Source organism: Notamacropus eugenii, chromosome 5 (genome assembly GCF_028372415.1).
Source record: "Notamacropus eugenii isolate mMacEug1 chromosome 5, mMacEug1.pri_v2, whole genome shotgun sequence".
Lineage (NCBI taxonomy): Eukaryota > Metazoa > Chordata > Mammalia > Diprotodontia > Macropodidae > Notamacropus > Notamacropus eugenii.
Genome location: NC_092876.1, coordinates 416,477,925 through 416,496,052, shown reverse-complemented (window position 1 = coordinate 416,496,052; position 18,128 = coordinate 416,477,925). Strand labels below are relative to the sequence as shown.

Below are 18,128 nucleotides of genomic sequence, written 5' to 3'. Positions count from 1 at the left end.
TTCAATAAGAAAATTGTTCATTTGTGATATGAAGATGAACCATAGCCATGAAAAGGAATTCTAAAATCCAGAGGAAATTCACTTAATGGCAAAGGGGGAAGGGAGAATCTAAAGTATGAGTAATTCGGTTCAAGTGTATGGTTGAAGTAAACTGGAGACAGAGAGCAGTAGGGTGCGCTCAGGGTGATCGAAGCTGAAGGTAGTTAAAAAAAAACAAACTATGAGGCCAGGATGTTAAAAGAATAAGAAGGTAGGGGCAAAAAAAAAAAAAAGACAAATGTGAGACAGGTGCTGAATTTATTTTTGGAAGAAAAAATGACATGGAGGTCCATGAGGACAGCAATTAGAATCTGAACAGAATATACAGATTTAATTTTTAAAGAAAGAAAGCCGGCTAAGTGATGGTGGCAGGACTAACTGAATCAGAGAGAGGACAGCTACTAAATTATCATTTTGTTTCTGTTTTCCCTACTAAGGAGAATGACCTTTCCACTGGAAATGCAAAAAATAGCTAATAGGGAGTTGATACCCAAGATAATTGAGGAGATAACATGAGAGCCCCTACTTGCCCTAAATGAATTCAAGTGACTTGGCTCAGATAAAGTACATCCTCAGGTAGTAAAAGAGCTGGTTGAATATAATGACTGAACCATTATCAGTACTGTTCATGTGATTATGGAGAATGGGTGAGGCATTGTATGACCGAAGAAGGATAAATGTTTTCATGATTTTCAAAAAATGAAAAAGGATAAAGTTTGCAAACTAAATACTGGTGGGCTTAACTTTGATGCCTGGAAAAATTATATAATCGATTGTTGAAGAAATGGTTACTGAGCATCTAGCAAAGAGCCATCATGGTTTCATTAAGAAAGTGTCGTACCACACTAGCCCCATTTTCTCTTTTCGCAGATTACAGCTCTAGGAAACCCAAAACAATGCTCTAGATGTAGTTTAGCGTGCAATGTATAGCACAAAATGTGTATGGTAGCATAAATTTCTAGTACTCTGGGTAGGATCAGTTTTAGTCTAGTACTACATTCCATTGCACAGCTATAGTAAAATTCAGTAATTGCACAGCTCCAACTTCTGCCATTTTCTTAACAGCAAAAAGAGCAAGTGTCAAACTCAGAAGCTTGCTTTTAAACACTGTCCAAACCAGATTAAAGTACAATTGGGAAGGAGATTTGTGTGACAGAGCTAGTGTGGCTCAGGATGTCAGTGTGGAGGAAACTGAGCATTCTACCTTGCAAACACTGTTATTTGTATGTACTATAAAATGTTGACATCAGTGAGCACTGAGTCCAGGGAAACTGGGAGGAGACAAAGATGGAGAAGCAGATGTGGCACAAGAAGAGGCTACAAGTCACTGCAGAACAGATCAGACTTGCACACGTGATTTTGAACCTCAACAATGCTGACTTTGAGAAAGCGAGACAACTGATTGATACCACAGGCAAAATCCAGGATGAATATGTGATTGTTTTGTATGACTGTAATGGAAATGTCAATGGAATTATCAATGTCCTGCTGGAAGAGAGCCCAGATATGCATTCCTGGGAAATGGTTGGGAGAAAGAAGGGAGTTTGGGGCAGAAAGTGGTGCACAGATGGAAAGGCTAAGATAATCAAGACTGAAACAGAGACTCTAGTAGGAGACTTAGCTAGTCACCAAGCAGGGAAGAGGTATCAGTCACTGATGAGGGTTTTAGGGTCAGGAAAATGGACTAGATGGTGCTAAGACTGAAGGTCCATGTGGAAGAGGCACAGAAAGAGATCAAAGTGGACACAGATGAGGCATAGGTGACTCTGATAGGAGGGAAGGTTGGTCTTCTGCTCAACATATGGGAACTTTTCACCCAGTCAGTTATGCAGAATCAACCACACCAAAAGACAGCTAGGTATTACAGTGGATAAAGTGCCAGGCCTGAAGTCAGAAGACTCATCGTCATGAGTTCAAATGTGACCTCAGACACTTTCTATCTGTGCGACCCTCAGTAAATCACTTAACCCTGTTTGCCTCAGTTTCCTCATTTGTAAAATTGAGCTGGAAAAGGAAATAGCAAACCACTCCAGTATCTTTGCCAAGAAAACCCCAAATCAGGTTGCAAAGAGTAAAAATGACTAAAAAAATGACTAAACAATTAAAAAAAAACCCAACACCAATGAAAACTATGGCCATAGTAGTGGCAATATGGGGAACAATACTGGTCTTTTTGAGTCAAACGATGAGAGGAGCTGATGGAGCACTGTGACAGAGGAATAGAGGACAGAAGATTGGAAGGACTATCATCCTGAGACCAAGATCTTTACTAATATGTTTGCAGAGTCTCTGCCTGCAGAAAATGTGACAACCACCACTGGTCTGAAGAATGACCATGCTGACTTATTAGGGAAGCCATCTTTAATGGAGAATGAAAGGACCAACCAATCTGAATCCATCTCAGGCTCCTTCCTTTGCCCAGTCTCTGGTATTTGGTAACTTAGGAGAGAGCACCATGTCACAACTTGTAGAGGAAAGCACTTTCTTCCATTATAGCATGGTGAGCATGGTAGGAAAGGGGTCTAGTAATGTAACCAAAGCTAAAGTTGGTAGCCCCACAGGCTCTCAATTCTTGGAGCAGCCCAGCATTGTCAGGTGGGAGCACTACCACTTTCTTTTGCAACATGGACTCTACAACACAATTTCCAATGCTAATACAGCGTGATTTGAAGAACCCAACAGATTCAGTAGTCCACAGCCCTTTCACAAAGCACTAGGGCTTCATCTCATCTTCAGCCATGATGGAGGTGTTCCTGCAGGAAGAGCCACCTGCTATAACCACCTCCACAGCTGCATCTCTGCCACATTCCTCTCCATTGCCAAGCAAGTCCACCTCAGCTCCACTGATGTCCCCAGGGCCTTAAGACAACCATATCTCTTGCCTTCAGCCAGTTCAAAACCAGTGGCAAATGAAAAAGGCCTCTGACTTCAAAGATTCCTGCTCTGGCAGAGGAGATGCCTGGCTCAACAGATATATTAAATCTGGGTCATTATAGTTTGAGTTGGAGTCTATTCTCCTTTTTACTTCACTAAGACCACCCCTCAAGTCTAACTACAAGCAAACTACAACTACAAATCAACCATAATACTATCACTCCAGGTAAGTCTATATCCACAATTTCATCCAAAAAGAGTCAGACCTCTAGCTACTAGAGTAGCCCAATTCAGTCAACAAACCATACCTCCCAAAATAGATTCACACAGACTTAGAGATATCCCGAATCCATCTCCTCATCTCCTCAGAATAATCTGACTCACACCAAAAAAATAAAAAGGAAGAAGAAGAAGAAGAAGAAGAAGAAGAAGTCAGTTCTATGCAGGCCACAGAGTTATAGATCACAAAATCTATTGAAGGTGCTATTGGTTATGCAGTGAAATGTGATTCACCCTCTGCTCCCAGCACAACCCCTCTCGATGACACAACATCTACAGCTTTCTTGCTAACAGCCAATCAGCACACATATTCATTGGGTGATAAATACTACCACCTGTCCACACAGCGGCACGTTATCAACCCAATGGAACACGCTTGTCCTTCTCATCTTCTGGACACACTTCAACACCAATTCTTTTGCACACAAGCATTGAAAATGAGATTAGTCTTCATTCTTCCTCTAGCACAGATCTACACCAAAATGTAGAGGACCATTTTTCATGCGCCACCTGAAATCCTTTGGTATAAGCAGACTTCAGGCCACAGGTTGTACAGGTCTGCTCTAGCACTTTCTCTAGTGCATGCAGCAGATTCTCAGTCCCTCTTCCATGATCCATATTTCATTCTGCCTAAACAATGACAGTAGTCAAAATTTTGACACAAATATCCCACATTTCTTTCCTGTGGGTACAAGGACTTTTAAAGAAAAGTCCTATTACCACTATGAAGTAATATTATTTTCTATGAACTAGGGAAAATATATTAGCATATGTATCTTTTTCTGGTGTTTTAAAAGGCTTTTTTTATCCAAGTTATTTATTTTTAACATTTTTTTTTAAATTTTGATATTCAAATTCTCTCCCTCCCTTAAACTACTCTCTTATTCATTGAGAAGTCAAAAAATTTGATACCCATTGTACACATGTACATATTTCCATTTTACCCATGTTGCAAAGAACACAAAGGCAAGAAAAATAAAGTGAAAAAATATCCTCCAGGGTGCACTCAGAGTCTATGGAAATTGTTAACATGTTTACCACAAGTGCTTCGCAATGTCTTGGTTCATTGTACTGATGTGAATAACCAATCACAGCTGATCATCATGACAACATTGTAATTACCGGTTCTGCTCACTCACTTCAGTTTACATTAGTTCACACAAGTCTTCCTAGGCTTTTCTGAAACTATCTTCATCATTGTTTCTTATATTACAACAGTATTCCATCATCATTTGTTCAGATGTTCCCCAGTTGATGGGCATCCCTCAATTTCCATTTCTTTGCCATTATTAAAGGAGATTCTATAAATATTTTTGTATATTAAAAAGACTTTTTCTTATCTCTGGGACATAGATCTAGAAGTGATATTTCTGGGTCAAAGAGTATGCACAATTTGATATCCTTTTTTACCTATTTCCACATTGTTCTCCAAAATGATTGGACCAGTTCACAACTCCACCAGCAGTACATTAGTGTTCTACTTTTGCCATGTCTCCTCCAGTATTTATCATTTTTTCTATCATGTTTACCATTCTGATGGGTATTTAATGATACCTTGGAGTTGTTTTAATTTGCATTTCTTTAGTTATGAGTGATTAAAGCATTTTATTTGACTATGAATAATCTTGATTTCTTCTTCTAAAAACTGCCTGTTCATATCTTTTGATCATTTATCAAATGGGGGATAGCTATTCTTCTATTCTTGTGAAAGAGATGGATTTAGGCTAAATTACTTCAAATCTTCAATGTTGCAATATCAAATTGACAGTAAAAGTGTCCCAGGAATTTATGGTTGACCCTGTCTCATTTTTGTTCCAGTCTTCCACATTTTCAAACTTAGCTTTACTGTAAATTTTTCATTTTCTCTTACTCTATGTATTCAAACAGTTGTGAATTTTTTTATACACACACATTTCCTTTATTTTACACACATTGTTTGCCTGCCTTAATTCTCTCCCTACTCCAAATAACTCCCAAAGTGAGTTTCCTGAAACACAGATCTGATCTTATCAATCCCCTATTCAATAACCTCGAGTGTCCCGTTTCCCTCTAGGAGAAAATATAAATATAGGCATCACATGTGGCTAAATCCTTTCTCTCCTGATGGATTTTTCACAAAGCTCATCCCTGGATTTAGCATATCAGCTGGGTGGGTTGCTTGGCTTGTCTCCCAGAGTATACCCCTCTTCATGACTTGACTCTCAACTTTCAGGGCTAGCATTCTCTTGACTTCATAGCAGGCTCTTTCCTGCTACCAGATGTGCCCATGTCTTACTCCTAGAAACTGCTTTCGTCCTTAAGTGATTGACTCTGTATCTGTGTATACCTGGAGTGTGTGCTTGTGCTCTATCAATTATGTCTGGGATTCTTTTGAACTGACTTTTCACTGCTGTATGTGACTCTCCTTTTGAGAAAATAGCTCTGGGAAACTGCTCAAGTTTGTCTTTGATGTATAATATCTGTTTTGGAGAGGTTTTTGAAAAGTTGAGGAGATCAGACAAAATGTCTAGTCCTCCATCTTGTTTATCCTGTAACTAGACTGATTATTATATTTCCCTAGCACCTAGCACAGAGCTAGTTATAGAGCAAGCACTTAATATAAACTTCCTGATTGATTGATCTCAACATGTTGGACCACTATACTCCATATCTGGAGTATTGAATTCAGTCCTAGTTGTCAATGTTTTAGATGAACATTGATAACAATAGCTAACAATATCTATCATTTATATAGCACCTTAAGTTTGCAAAGTACTTTATAAATATTATCTCATTTTATTCTCACTACAATCCTTGGAGGTAGGTCCTATTATCATCCTTATCTTTGAAATGAAGACACAAAGAGGTGAAATGACTTGCATAAGATCACGTAGCTAGTAGGTGTCTGAGACTGCATTTGAAATCAAGTCTTCCTGACTCCAAGTCCAGTGGAATCACTGTGCCATCTAACTACCTAAAAAGCTAGAGGACAATCAGGGTGCACTGGCAAGTATTTAATAATCAACTCTCCAAAAACACATTACATACTTTTAAGCTTAACCTACAGTATTAACATTTTCTCCACCACTTTTTAAAGTCTAGACAATTGAAAAAATTATAGCCTTTACTGATTTCTAAGGTGTATAGGCCCACACTAAAAATTTAACAATAAAGAGTGAGTTTAAGCACAGCCTTTCAGCATAACCCTGAACATCCAAAGGAGGGCAACCAAGATGTAGTGGTACCTGTCTTCTCATGTTTAAAGGTGATATAGAAGAGGGTTTTCATTTAACCTCAGAAGGCAGATCCAGGAAAAAAGAGTAGAAGTTGTGAAGAGGCAAATTTGAGCTTAATATAAAGAACATTTTCCTAATAATTAGAACTATCCAAAAGTGGAATGAAAATAATGGGTTCACTCACATTGGAGAACTTCAAGTAGAATTTGGATGATCACTTGTGAATGTTGTAGTTGGGATTCTATTTGTACAAGGCTTAGAATAGATGATTGCTAAGATCCCCTCTACTCTAAAATTGTATGATTCTATGAAAACGGCAGCGGGAATCAAGACTTATCTGACAACCCCTCTTTCTCTTGTACCTGTTTATCAAAGAATCTGAAAAAGCAACCTATATTAAAGATGCTACTAAGAGATGGAGTGTTTTCAGGAACAATCTAAGCTACAGTGGAAACCAGAAGACAGAAATATTGTAAGAAGAAAATATATTGAACCATAAATTTATAGCTAGAAGAGATCTTAGAGTTTATCCAGTCTAATTCCTTTATTTTAAATATAAGAAAACTGAGGCTTAGAGAGGTGAAGTAATTTTCTACGGTCATACAGTAGTAGTATTTGAAATTGTAACTTCTAGACCAGTGGTCTTCATTTTTTTATTGTATACTTAATTTTTTTTATTGAATGCATCCCAATGTGTTTATTTATTTTAAAATTATATGTGTAATGCATGTGCTACTGTACTACTACATTAGGTTCATAATAAAAAATATCAAAAATAGAAGTTAAAAGAATAAGATAAAATTTAAAGAAATATCTTAAATTTAATAATATTTTAATGAGAACAATGTAGTTGAATATACTTTATTATTTTTTAAATCTTGGTATAATACTTTGTGTTACAGAGACGTGAAGTTCTAGTTTTAATTTCATTTCATTATGATGCTTCCCAAAGGAGAAAGAGCAGGGGTGGGAGGGGGGATTGAACAAAACTGATCAATACATTGAAAACTCAGACACTATATGTGATACCTTAAATACAAGGAATCCTGTCCCTACCCCAGTGTCTGCAAAGGAATAAGAGGAAGTGCCTCCACATAGCTCTTCTTTGGGGCCAACTTGTTCTTTATAATTTTACAATAGTCATTTTTGGTTATTTTCAGGAGTTTTTTCTACTTGCACAGCTATATTATGTGTATTATTTTCCTGGCTCTGCTTACTTCACTTTCATTCATGTAAGTTATTTTATACTTCTCTGTATTCATCATGTTTGTCTTACAGTAATATTCCATTACATTCACGTTCCACATTATTTAGAAGTGTTTCACATTTGAACCAGAAGCTTCAGTGTCTTGTATACATACTTTTAGCCTATAGAACCTGATAGTTGAAATTTTAAGTACAACTTCCTTCCAAAAATGTGAACCATTTTTGGTTCACAAAATGTCCAAAAAAAGGAACAATTCTCAGATTTAGTGGTGGTATATTTTAGGAATTTTAGGTTTTTTCATGTGTATTTTAAGAACTGATAGATATAGTATAAAAACCCAGGAAAAGTTGAAAATACATGTGCCCTAAGATCATATTTTGTGTCGGTTCTTGAATGGAAACAAGGTTGTTTTAGACAAATGAAATTGCAAGTGGATCAGACATTGTCTGGTCTCATGCCTTATCCTGGCATAATCTTCCACATCAGCTACTTGATTATATAGAGCAGCATTTTACATAAAAATGGAAACAAAACTTGTTTTATTTTTAATGTTTTTAAAAATAGAACTCAGGTCTTCTTAATGTGATTTCACATAGGAAATAAAGAGGTAGGAAGTAAAGAGGTAGACCTAGCTGTGGTGTAATGAAATGAGAACTGGATTTCAAGTCAAAAGAGTCACTTGAACGTATCTGTGTGACATCAGGCAAGTCACTTAATTTCTCTGACTCTTAGCTGCCTCGTTTGTATAATATGGAATAATCCTTAAATGACCTACTTCACAAGTTTGTTATGAAGTTTAAAAAATTTTTAGTGTTCTTGATATAGAGGTCAACAATTGTTGCTAATAATAAAGTGAATTATCATTTTCTATATAATATGACTCTGAGATTCTGTGCTTTCCCAAATTCAGTATAGGGTCTTCTGGGTAATCACAATTATGTAAAACCTCCATCCAGTACTCTACCTAGTAGAAACCACAAAGCAAATAGTAAAACATGTAATTGGAACTTACAAATAAATTAAATAACAAGAGAAAATCAAGTAGTATGATCATTCTCATCATTCTCTCCCTCCCTACATGAAGCAGTACAGTATTCCATAGATGTCCAGCCCTTTGAAAGATGGTACATTCCCCATATGCTTAATGGCCCCAGGGTCATATTATAGTGAGCCTGTTCTTTCTGCTTTGGTTTCTGTTTCACTCTATCTTTGCAGATGCTGTTTCTCTCTGCCTCCCACTAAGCTACTGCGCCATCTGCTGCTACTATCCTTTTATCCCTCAAAAGAAGTGTGTATCTATGTATCTCTATGTGTGTGTGTGAGAGAGACAGAGAGACAGATAGACAGAGACAGAAACAGAGAGAGAGGCAGAGAGACAGACAGACTAGGATACATGGAGAAAGAGACAGAGAGGATATGACTAGAAACTAATCAACATCTTTTTCTCTTTTGTTAATCATTCCCACATCCATGTTCAGCACCCATTTAAAATAAGCTCCTCATAGACTGTCTAGACCTTTTCCTAATTTTACTAGAGTCCCCTCAATAGAATTTTCCTAACCTCCTGTTTTCCATTCCCAGTTAAATTAGACCAAATGAAATTCCTGTCAACTCTCTTTATTCCCCTGGATATTAGGTCACATCCATACAAATAACGTCAAATTCAACAGCCTGTACTACTAAACCAAAGAGATCACAGAGAAAAAGGATGTGTGTGCATAAGTGTATGAAAAAAATATATTTATAACAGCTTCTTTTCCATACTAGCCTCAAACTGGAAACAAAGGGGGTGCCCACCTATGAGGGAATAATTAAACAAATTATAGTATATAATTGTAATGGAATATTATTGTACCACAAGAAATGTCAAAGTGAATAGTTTCAAAGGAAACTGGAAAGGGTTCTATGAACTGATGCAAAGTAAAGAGAATAGGGAGAACAATTTATACAATGAAGATATGATTATAGAGAAAAATAGCTTTGAACTATTTCAGAAATCTGATCAATTCAATGATAAATCACAACTCCAGAGGATCAAGATAAAACATACCACCCACCTTTTACCAGAGATATGATAGACTTAAAGACAGAATAAGTTATCTATTTTTGCAGATAACCAATGTGAGAATTTGTTTTTCACGGGTCATACATATTTGTTTTGGGGATTTTCTTTATTTTTTTTCTTTTTTGTTGTTTTATGGGGAGGTGAAAGGGAAAACTAAGTGTAAAAAAATAGATTTCATTTTTAAAGGAAATGAAGAGTTTAAAAATAAAAGCTACTGATAAAAAATAAAAACAAAAGATATTTTAAAACTCCACCCCCCACACCCCAAAAAAGAAAGATCAAGTAGTCACAAAGGGGCTTTAGTTGCATTTAGCAACACTAGAGGGCAGCTAAGTAGCACAGTAGATAAAATTGAGTCAGGAAGACTCATCTTCAGACACTTTATTGGCTGTGTGACCCTGAGCAAGTCGCTTAATTCTGTTTGCCTCAGTTTTCTTATCTGGAGAAGGAAATGTCAAACCACTCTAGTTTCTTTACCAAGATAGCCCCAAATAGGGTCATGAATAGTCAGTAACACTAAAAGGGTCAAAACAGTAGAACTGGACTGCATTCTTGCTCTAGCAGAGCTCCATGTTCCCCTTTACAAGCAGTGACCTATGACTTTCATTTATGATTCAAAGGCAAAGATCCCTCCTTTCCTTAAGTCTGCTAAACAGGAATTGTTTGGTTCATACCTTCCAAATAACTACAATGGAGAAAATTTTCTTGTTAAGTCCTGAATTCCTTGGTGCAACTATCAATGTGAATTAAATTTAATGGGTAATTATTCAGCAAAACAAAAAGTGTGCTTAAACTATAACTTAGAGTGTTAGAGCTCTTTAATCTAAAATGAATAGGTATAATAGGAGTGACCTTAGACTTTACACACCCACACCCCCAATCCTGAAGCATGTTCTTTCACATTCCCTTGTGAGACTCTTGATCCTGACCTAATTTAGAGTGAATTACTGGGCTTAGGGGCCATAGACCTTAGTATCCTTCCAGGGACCTAGCCTTTTCAATTTAAATAGCTTACCATTAGTCCAGTAGCTGACCTGGATGTCATTTTCATCCTCACTGAAGGTATCTGACATCATTGTGGAAAACATTATGGGAGCAAGCACATAGCCCTGGTTTATTCCATTGGTAACTGGAAAAGCATTAGAGCATTGTCCTTAAGACAGAGCCTGTGTGAGCATGCCATCATGAAACTGGCATACAGCACTGATGCACTTCTCCAGGCAATGAAATTTCACTATGATTTTCTAGGACTTGCTATGCAGAGCAAATTATTATACTGGTCTTGCCTCTTTCCTAGCTGTGATAGCAATGTCATCACTGGTTTGTTTAACTTAATTTAATTTTTTTTTAATCCTCAACTTTTATTTTTTCCAAAAATTTATATCCTTTTTTTAAAAATTTCAAGATTCACTTTATAAGATTTTGATTTCCAAATTTTTCCCCTCCTTACCTTCCCTCTCCCCTCCCCAAGACAGTAAGCAATCCAATATAGGCTATACATGTACAACCATATTTAACATATTTCTGCATCAGTCATGTTCTGAAAGAAGAATCAGAACACAAGGAAAAAAAATCGCAAAAAAGAAAATAATTTTAAAAGTAAAAATAGTACGCTTTGATCTGCATTCAAATTCCAGAGTTCTTTCTCTTTATATGGATAGCATTTTCCATTATGAGTCTTTTGGAATTGACTACCATTGCACTGCCAAGAAGAGCCAAGTCTATCATAGTCAGTCATCACATGATGTTGCTGCCATGGTGTACAATGCCCTCCTGGTTCTGCTCACTTCATTTAGCATCAGTTTATGTCTTTCCAGGTTTTTCTGAAATCTGCCTACTCATTATTTCTTATAGCACAACAGTACTCCACCACATTCACACACCACAACCTGCTCAGCCATTCTCCAACCAATAGGCATCCCCTCATCCTCCAATTCCTTGCCACCACAAAAAGAGTTGCCATAAATATCCTTATACATGTGGGTCTTTTTTCATTCTTCATGATTTCTTTAGAATATGTACCCAGCAGTGGCACTACTGGATCAAAGCCCCATAGCCTTTTGGACACAACTCCTAATTGCTCTCCAGAATGAACAGAGCATCCCACAACTCCACCAACAATGCACCAGCATTCCAATTTTCCCACACCTTCTCCAACATCCACCACTCTCCTTTTCTGTCATATTAGTCAATTTCATAGATGTGAGGTGGTACCTCAGAGTTGTTTTAACCTGGACTTCTCCAATTAATAGTGATTCAGAGCATTTTTTCACCTGACTATAAATAGCCTTAATTTCTTCATCTGAAAACTGCCTGTTCATATCCCCTGACCATTTATCAATTGGAGAATAACTTGTATTTTTGTAAATTTGATGCAGTTCATGCCCAAAGGGCTACAAAAATGTGCATACCCTTTGACCCAGCAATATCGCTACTAGGACTATATCCCCAAGAGATCATAAAAATGGGAAAGGGTCCCACATGTACAAAAATATTTATAGCAGCACTCTATGTAGTTGCCAAAAACTGGAAGTCAAGGGGATGTCCATCAATTGGGGAATGGCTGAATAAATTATGGTATATGAATGTAATGGAGTACTATTGTGCCATAAGAAATGATGAACAAGAAGACTTCAGAGAGGCCTGGAAGGACTTATATGACCTGATGCTGAGCGAAAGGAGCAGAACCAGGAGAACTTTATGCACAGCAACAACCACAGTGTGTGAGAGTTTTTTCTGGTAGACTTAGATTTTTGTAATAACACAAGAACTTCTTACCAAAAAAAAAAAAAAAAAAAATCCCAATGGAGGATCTCAAGGCAAAATGCCTGCCACACTCAGAGAGAGAAATATGGAAGTCACTCACATATTGTAGCAGATCATGTTTGTGTATGTGTATGTGTTTGTGTATCATGTTCTGATTTGTTATACGATTTCTTTCATTTATCTTAGTCTGACTACATAGCATGACTATAGTGAAAATATACTCAATAGGAAAGTATATGTAGAATCTATACAGAATTGTATGCAGTCGTGGGGAGGGAGGGGGGGAGTGGGGGGCAGGTGGGGGGGATAAAATCACAATTGTATGGCAGTGATTGTTAAACATTACAAAATAAAAAAAAAATTTGATGTAGTTCTCTACACATTTTAGAAATGAGATCTTTATCAGAAACACTGGCCATAAAAATTATTTCCCAGCTTTCTGCTTTTTTTCCAATCTTGGATGCATTGGTTCTGTCTATGCAAAAACTTCTCAATTTGATATAATCAAAATTATCCATTTTACATTTTACAAAGTTCTCTATCTCTTGTTTGGTCATAAATTCTTCCCTTCTCCATAGATCTGACAGCTACAATATTGCTTCCCCTCCTAATCTGCTTATGGTATCACCCTTTATGTCTAAATCATATACCCATTTTGGTCTTATCTTGGTATGTGGTATGAGATGTTGGTCTATGCTTAGTTTCTGCCGTACTATTTTCCAGTTTTCCCAGTAGTTTTTGTCAAATCATGAGTTCTTATTACAGAAGCTGGAGTCTTTGGTGTAGTCATTGTTTAAAAGAAGAAAAGCAAGAAAAAAAAGAGCTTAAGATTGATTCAGAAATCAAAGGTTTTCTCCTGTATAATAACTATCAAGGGAAATCTGTCCTTTCCCAAGTGTACTGATTTCTAATGTCTTACAGCCACCCCACCTTCATGGTTAGTGAATTATCATTTGGGATGTCTCCCAAAACTATAGTATTTTAATGGGTTGTATTTCTCACCTCTGGTGGTTCAGAGATTGCGCATAAACACTTGATATTTTCATACGTGACATTTATAGTGTATATATCTGACTCAGCTGTAGTGCTGTCTAATCTCTAAGTTGTTCAGTTGGATATTATTGTCATTCTTACTCCTTTACAGTTGGAGTTTGATTATGCAACCAAAAGGTGCCCTTCATAGGGCCATAGACCAGCCAACTTAAAAGTAAACTGTGAAATGCTAACTCACTCTCAAAACCCAATTCACTCTGATTATCAGGTAAATGCTGCCATCAAGACTTACTTTGTTAAAGGAGCCTCATGGGAAACTGTCTTAGGTCTCTTCATGTCAGATATTAAAGAGGGTTGACAGGAAAGTCAGCATAGTATACTAGCTAGAGAGCCAGTCTCAGATCAGGAACACCTGAGTCTAAGTCCTGCCTTTGAAGGAGCCAATCCTTAGTAGGAGTTTCCTCAACCTGGATTTCCAACTGTCAATAAAATGGTAAATACAATCCTTTTCCCAATCTCTATCACTGTGTGTTAATAGGAAAGTATCATAGCATAGTAAAAATACTCAAGGATTCAGATTCAGACAACGTAGGTTTGAATTCCACCTGAAAGACTTTGAGCAAGTCACTTAATCTCTGTTGTGTTTTGGCAATTTATTCATGCTTAGCTTCAAAAGCAACAGATGTGCTGAAACTACTTCAAAATAGATTCAAAACCATTCTAGATTTATTAGTGTAAAAATACAGCGAATAACCCCTCCACTCAGAGAAGAGCTGTCACCACTTCCTTCTCAGGTAAGGGAGTTCTCTCTTAAATCTGAACTCATTAACAAAAATAAGACAAGTTTTGTCCTGGGGAGACTAACCTCCAAAGAGAAAGGACTGTTTTTGTCTTATTGTTTGTGGTTTTTTATGCCCTTCACCTAAACCCCAGGGAGAATTATTTACTGTGAAATTTAGCTTATGTCTTCATTTTCCCCAAAAAACAAGGAGTAGAAAAGTATATAGTATTTAAGACAGATCAGTTTGTACATTCAGCAGTTAGAGACACATAGGAATGAGGATTTGGGGTTGTTGGGTTTTTTTAATATAATTATACCTGAAGGGCAGAGGGGCAGATTATGAATTTAGTCATAGCGTAGGTGAAAAGATGTTATTGATGCAAATAGAAGTCAATAGGATACATATGGGAAGCATGGTTTCTGGCCCAGAGTTCCCAGTGAAGAATGATAAGACCAGGGTTATAAAGCAATAGAATAAGAGCCAAAGTGTGAATGAGAATTGAGAATAGCCAGTGGTAAAATGGTCTTGGACTTCTCCTATCACTGTCTTCTAAGGGATGACGCCCTCCACTGGAAGGTCAGGTAGTGGGAAGACTTTCTCTAAGAGAAACTTTAGATTGATATAGAGAAAGGATTAAATAACAACTTACATTACACAGCAATCATTTTAACAATGATTAGTGAGCATGGTTTGATTCTACCGCCTGCAGAGTTCTATCAGTTAAATAAGTGTCTCAAATAAAGATCTTGTTTCCAAGAAATATAAGAAACTGAGTCAAATGTGAAGAAATGAGTCATTTCATGTATTTCTGCAAAGATTTTTCCCCCAGATATCTGGGAATTGCCTTCTAATTATCAACTGAATAGATCTGCTTCTTTCATTCATTCATGTGTGCTTCTTCGTCACTCCATGGATCACAGCATACTGAGCCCTTCTATCCACCACTATCTCAAAGTCTGTCCAAGTTCATGTTTATTGCTTCCATAACACTGTCTATCCATCTCATCCTGTGCCGTGCCCTTTTTCTATTGCCTTCAATATTTCCTTAGATGAGAGTCTTTTCCAATGAGTCCCATCTTCTTATCAGTTATCAAAAGTATTTCATCTTTAGCTTCAATATATGACTTTCTAGCCAATATCCTGAATTAATTTCTTTAAATATTGACTGATTTGATCTTCCTGCTGTCCAAGGGACTCTCAAAAGTCTTCTCCAACACCACAATTTAAAAGCATAGATTTCACAGTTCTCAGCTTTTCCTATAGCCCAACTCTCACAGGCATATATAGCTACTGGAAAAACCATGGCTTGGACTATAAAGACCTCTGTCAGCAAGGTGATATCTCTTCTTTTTAGTATACTGTCCAGATTCACCATAGCTTTCTTTTCCAGGAACAAGCATTGTCTGCAGTGATCTTTGAGCCCAAGAATATAAAATCTGATACTGCTTCACTTTCTTCTTCCTCTATTTGCCACGAAGTAATGGGACAAGTTGGCATAGTTGTTTTTTTTAATGATAAACTTCGTCAGCTTTTACACTGTCCTCTTTCACACTCATAAATAGATTCCTTAATTTCTCTTCACTTTCTGCTTCAAAATGATACTAACTGCATATCTGAGATAGTTTATATTTCTCCCAGCAACTTTAATTCCAGCTTTTAAATTATCCAGCCTGTCATTTTGCATGATGTACTCTGCATACAAATTAAATAAATAAGGTAACAATATACAGCCTTGTCATATCCCCTTTCCAATTTTAAACTAATTAGTTATTCTATGTTTGGTTCTAACTATTGCTTCCTACTGGATCTTCAAGAGATAAGTAAAATGACCTGATACTCCCATCTCTTTGAGGACTTGCCATATTTTGATGTGATCCACACAATCAAAGGCTTTAGTACAGTCAATGAAGCAGAAGTACATGTTTTTTTTTTTTTCTAGAAATCTCTTTTTTTCTCTATAATCCAGTGAATGTTGGCAATTTAGTCTTTATTGGTTGGCCAATAATGGGTCCCATCCCAAGCTTGACTTGCTCATTGTTTGGCTTTTGATGGCACAAGGTCAGTATAAATAGCAATTATTTCTATTCTAGCCAGAAACTCTGAGAGTCTTCCCTAACCAAACTGATTCTTTTATGATGGCAAACAAGGTCATCTTTTGCCTCAATTCTTACCTAGCCTTTAATTACTAAATGGGTATTGCCTCAGACAAACTGAGATCTGGGAAAGACCTTAGTATAAAAAGATAAAGGTCTCCTATTGCATCTGAGGTCATTGCCAGTTGCCTTGACCTCTTGGGGACAGAATGAGGCTGAGGACTTTGCACAATTCTGCCTCACTTAAATCAAATTCATTTGCAAGTCAAGACACCATCTTACTAAAGTCATTGGTCCTCTTCAGGAATGAAGGATGGACAAAATCAAGATGATCTTGCACTCCCTTTTCTTTGAGAATTTGACATATTTTGTTGTGATCTATACAAAGATTTGACTCTAGTCAATGAAACCGTAGATTACTTTTTCCTAGAATTCCCTTGCTTTTTCCATAATCCAGTGTATGTTGGCAATTTGGTCTCTAGTTCTTCTGCCTCTTGGAAAACCAACTTTCCCTTCCAGTAATTATTAGTTCACATATTGTTGAAGCCTACCTTGCAAAATCTTAAGCATAATGTTACTGGAATGTGAAATGAGTGCAATTGTTATGTAATTTGAACTTTCTGTGGCATTGCCCTTCTTTAGGATGAGGGTGTAAACTGATCTTTTCCAATCTGACGGCCACTGTATTTTTTTATTTTATCTGATCAAAATTGTCCATGTTATTTTCCGTGATTTTCTCTTTCCTGCATTTGGTCATGCATTCTTCTTCTATCCACAGATTTTAAAGATCACTTCTTCCTTGCGCCTTTGATTTGCTTGTGATGTTACCTTTTATGTCTATGTATTTGGAGTTTTATCTTTTTATACTATGAAATGTTGCCTAATTTCTGGCAAACTGCTTTCTAGTTTTTCCAGAAATTTTTTCAAATATTTAAGCCTTAACCTAGCCCACACCCCACCCCAAGAAATGAAATGGAGTTTATTGAACACAACACTTATTTTCTTCATTTTCTTCTTTATATTGAATATTGAATCTGTTCCACTGATCAGTCTCACTGATTCTTAACTAATATGACATCATTTTGATGATTACTTCTCTGTAATGTCTATCATTTGAGATCAGATACTATAAGGTCCCCTTCCTTCCTACTTTTTTTTTCATTATTTCCTTAAGATTTGTGAATTTTAATTCCTCCAGGTGAATTTCATTACTATTCTTCCAGTTCTATAAATTAGTGCTTTGGTATACGACTTTCCAGTTTTATAAAAGAATAACTAGTATTTGCATCAGTAAGCACCCCAGCATACATAGGAGGGCCTACTGCCCAGATTCTTAGATTTGCTTCTCTAAAAGAAAAGCAACTTTTGAGGGGTCAGCAATCGTCTTTAATTACATGCCAACACGGATAATACAAACAGAGAAATAAAGACCAACAGACAGGGCTTCTAACTGTCTGACCATAAGCAATACATACATCACAGATCAATAGACAGATCCAACTGTCTGACCATTATATACATACTTAGGTACCAGAGAGAGAAGCACCAACATCTGGGTTTTCAAAGCCAGGGGGCACATGAACCTTCCTCCAAAGAGGAATAATCCCCAAAGTAAAACCTCATCTCAGAGTACATATATATGGGTGTGTATGTGTGTGTGTGTGTGTGTGTGTGTATATGTGTATGTATGTGTATATATGTGTGTGTATATATGTATATATACATGTATATATATACATATGTATATATACATACACACACACTTTTCAGAGCTGGAGGGCATGACTTTGACCCATGACTAAGTGCCTCATTAAA

The 18,128-nt window shown here is 36.8% G+C and overlaps 1 protein-coding gene and 2 pseudogenes across 1 annotated transcript in view; all 3 read left to right on the top strand.

Annotated features, from left to right (window-relative positions):
* Nucleotides 1-18,128, top strand: part of UBASH3A (ubiquitin associated and SH3 domain containing A) — a 108,004-nt gene that overhangs the window by 30,681 nt on the left and 59,195 nt on the right. The window lies entirely within an intron of this gene.
* On the top strand, nt 30-2,289 carry LOC140507025 (ubiquitin-associated protein 2-like pseudogene; annotated as a pseudogene).
* LOC140503908 (ubiquitin-associated protein 2-like pseudogene) lies at nt 2,149-3,072 on the top strand (annotated as a pseudogene).